The following is a 4,752-nucleotide window of genomic DNA, read 5'->3' as shown; positions in this document are numbered from 1 at the left end:
TGCTTTATACTATCCTTTCAATATAGTTGCTTTCATCACGTTGTTTGGTAGTTTTTTTATCGCTAACCTTGTGCCGTTGCAAAGGCATTATAATTGTCGATCCAACCTTTAATTGAAGTGACAATCCTGGCAAATCCAGCGAGTTTAAAAATTCCGGTGGATAGTTAACTACATCGTCTTGGTTAGTTGACGAATCAACTGATTCGCCTGTAATTTGTTCTTGAATTTTGAAATTTAATTCATTTACATCAATGTTTTTGGCTGCCAATATAGCTCGTTAATTAATAGAAAGATATTTCTATGTTTATATAAATATATTAAAAATTGGATTATCAAAAACTACACAAAATGTCATGACATAAATCATTGTTTTTTCTACAAATTTCGTTGCCTACTTGATTCCCACGTTTGTATGAGAAAAATAAAAGGGCTATATGAAGTTTTCCCGGCAATTATTCGATTTTTTCTTCCCGTAAGAACCATCCTTGGACATAAACGAACATTTTAAAAGAAGAATTGGCCAAATTGGTCCAGGCGTTGTTGAGTTATGCGCTTACCAACACATTTTGCGGTCCATTTTTATATATAAGATAATACACACTGAAATAGATTGTCATTTGCGCCTAATCAATGAATATTTTTTTAATTAAAATGTAGTTTATTTAAATGTTGATAAATGTAAAATAATCAAGATAATATCTAAATTTTAAATATGTGGTGCTTTCAAATCAATGGTCTTTTGATATCCATCTTACAGCTGGTGGATAATTCTCCTTTGTTCGAATCATTTACCCTAAATGTTGCTAAGTTTCAAATAGAACCACCTCATTATTGATTAATGCTGATCTAAACGTCAAGGCATTATTTAGGTGATTGACAATAAAGTGTGCTCAAAGTTCAAGAGTAAAAGAATTTCAGTTTCACTTCTCTTCAAATCCCAAAATCCCTAAAGCCACTAATTGGCCATTAGAGCTTTCGGCGTTTTTGCTTGACTTATCTAGCATTTCCATTCAGAAAATTTGTATTTATATGGAATGGAATGTCTCGGAAATATCAAAATTGTTCGATATAAATTTTTGCGTTTTTCAATATTTGTTGAAATTCCTTTAATTTCCTTAATGAATATTTATAATAATGACATAAAATTTTGTCATACTACACTATCTATGGCAGATGTTTAATTAGAAACGTCATATGTACGTTAAAAACACAAAACATAAAAATTTACTACTGAAATATCTCTTTGTACGAAAACGCTAAAACGTCATCAAAGGTACCAAATTGTCAATGTAGGGAAGTTTTCGTTAACAAAGTTATTTGAGGGATTTCAAAAACTAACACATGGTATAATAAATTAAATAGTGAACAGGTGATGCAAAGATGCGGAATTGATATTGAAATTAAATTATAAGAAGTTTTCAACTTCACATACTTTGTATTATCCCTTTCATCCAAAATATCTAAAGAATGTCATATTAAACGCCATTGAATTAATAAAGCCATAAACGGAGACTACAAAACCCTAAATAATGAAATGAAAACGCTGCTTTGAGAATAACGTGTTGCAGGGTTGGCGGCATAATTTCCATTAACATAAATGAAATATTCATTTGGCAATTGTTTTTGTAAATAATTTTTTTATATTACGGCGAGTATTATTTTTCTGGCCAAAGAAAGTCTTTTTAACAGAAAATTTATCTTGTTCATTTTGAACGATTTTATTCAGGATATAAAAAAATTACTTAATTTTTTTATATCCTCAATTTATTATTTATAAGAAATGATAATGTCTCAGAGAATTTTAAAATTAAACATTTGAGCTAAGTTTTGAAAAACAGAAATAGATCCTTCATATCAATCAATCATATTTTCTAGTATTGAGGGAATGGGTTAACGTCTAATTAATGAAACTTTGAAGTTTACGTAACCTGTAAAGCATTAGTCATGTAGGCACAAAGTTTTCAAGGAAATTTTACATTAAATGCGGATGTTATAAAGGTTTCACTGAAAAGGGTTATTGATTATAAAACAATTTTTTGCAACATTTGTTTCTTTAAAGACACCTTTTTTTTAAGAAACGACTGTGAGGACAACTATATAAGTTATTAGAATAAATTGATTGAATATTTTTGGTTAGCTATAAATAAAAACTATATTTGCTAACAATAAGATAATATTAGTTATAACTTTGTTGACCAACGGATTCATGATACTTTATTTTTTCAGCACACTGCATATTTTATCATAATTAACTTTTACCTCATTATCCTTTTACTTTTATTTGTATTTTCACTATTTTAGTAACTTATACGTATAGATCATTGAGCTCTTTTATGGTTTAATGATTAGAGAAATGGTTTTAAAATCAGAATTATAATTACTGCTTGACATCAAGCTGTCCGAAGCGTAAAGTAATTATATCGGTTTTCGATTTAAAAATATAGATAATTTTTCATGAATATAATCTTTCCCCAGCTTACTGCATCAAAAGTAGATAAGAAAATAGATAAGACCAACCATGGATTGCCTTATAAAAATATAATACGTTATTACGAAGTCATTACAGCATGCTTATAGGACTGTCAGAAGTTTTGATTACTGTTAACACATAAAAAATGTATAAATTATATTTTTTAATCAATACTACAAGTTTTTTTATTGTTTGCATTAAAATCGTTTCTCTTGACGATCGCGATTTGTTTTGGAAGGGTAAATTATGTTCGCAATTGTATAATGAGAAACGCTTACACAATATTAACTGCCTACTTAAAGTTGCGTATAAGGCACGGCACATAAATTCGCCAGAATCACAATTCATTCTATATGAGCTTGCGGCTATATTTCACCCGGTACCCAAATAGAACAATATATGCGCCCTGGTCCTCCGCTTCGTTCCCTTGATCCATTCGAGGCGATAAATATCTATTTTTAAACTACTTGTAATAAATGTGACATCCTAATGTGACCTAGGAAAGCGCATCATACATCACGATATTTTGTACTTGCGACTAACACGTCTCGGAATGATCCTTCGTCTGAGGAGACCAGGTCATAACTCTTTTAAGCAAACAGAAACACTCTTAATAAAATAAAGTAAACTGCACATATAATTAATAATTGTAACAGAAACAGACAGATCTAACCTCTATTTAAATTTGATGTTGGACTTTTATAAAAGTCTTCTTAGTAACTTCTTAGTAGTTACTACATTGGATATACAAAGTTTATCATTATTCATTGGACACTAACGATAAGATGGTCATTTTAATATCGGAAAGGTTTTTTTATTCGGATTAAGGCAAGGCAGGGCTCAGAGGTCTAATTTAACTTTCAATTTGAAGTGTAATTTTTTTTTTTGATTTATTATTCATAGCAAGCTATACAAAGTACATTAAGCTACATTTGTTACAGTTATATATTATTTGTCTGCGTTAGAAGGATCGCTATCCTGCGATAGCGCTTTCATAGATGTTATGTTATATTTTGTAGTATATCATTCTTTTTTTGAGACGCTTTGATGGTAAAGGCTTTGAGCAGATCTGACGTTAGATGACGACTTAGACGAGCTTTGTATCTGGTGCAGTAAAGACTAATTTCTTCTTCTATATTTCGAATTCTGAGATCTTGATGTATCAACCAATTGGGAATGTATTTTGGAGCGTTCACGATTTCTTTCAAAATTTTATTTTGAAACCTTTGTAGAATAGTTATGTTCGATTTACTGGCCGCACCCCATAGTTGTAGGCCGTAGGACCATATTGGTTTAATAATTGTCTTGTATATTAGGAGTTTATTTTCTATTGTGACTTGTGATTTCCAGCCCATTAACTAATTAAGTTGCCTACGTGTTAATTCAAGCTGCTGACGCTTCTTTATAATATGTTCATGCCAGGTTAATCTTCTATCTAAATGTATTTCCAGATATTTAACAACACTGGATACAGGAACACCAAATCACCATTCAATCTAACAGGGGGGCATAAACCTTGTCGTAAGGTAAAAGTAACGTGAACTGATTTAGAGTTATTCACTTTTATTCTCCATATTCATCCACTTTTCTACTTCATTTACATGTTTTTGTAGAATTTCCGAGGCAAGCAATTGGTTGTCATGTTGAGCTAGAATTCCCGTATCATCTGCAAATTTTTTGATGACATTTTTTTTAAATGGTAAAGTTGGAATATTGGATTTCTTGGAATTTTTAACTCGTTGACCAGTTGTTTACAATAAAATAATACTTTCACAACGATCATTTATTATTTATTACAAATGTAATTTCGCATCTGCCCGATACACGTGTATGACAATTATATAATATTTGGCATAATATTTGATTAATGTGATTATGTTAATTATTCGACCGCGTGCATGAGAACCTGGAATAACAAAATAAATGCACGAGGTATAACATACATGATAAACGTACAAGTTATTAGTTCGGTTATGCGCCGAATGGAGAGCTATTGGTTGCAATTGTTATCTGATAATTAATTTCAAAGCAGGTAGATACACGGTGCACATGCACAATGAAACATTCCAATGTTGCATGTTGGAAAATCAACCGATTGCAGAATTTGATTAGCTAACTTGTCAGTATAATATTTTTTGCTTTTTGATTTACTAGGGGGAACCATGGATAATAAAATATTCAATATTAAAAAAAAATTTTTGAAGGATATATTTTTAAGTTAATATATAACGATTTAAGGACCTGATCAATCACTTTAATCATCGTGAGTAAATGTTAAACCA

This window comes from Ctenocephalides felis, unplaced genomic scaffold (genome assembly GCF_003426905.1).
Source record: "Ctenocephalides felis isolate EL2017-DRISC unplaced genomic scaffold, ASM342690v1 CF-g0.4_SCAFFOLD_01492, whole genome shotgun sequence".
NCBI lineage: Eukaryota > Metazoa > Arthropoda > Insecta > Siphonaptera > Pulicidae > Ctenocephalides > Ctenocephalides felis.
Note: the sequence above shows the minus strand (reverse complement) of the source record.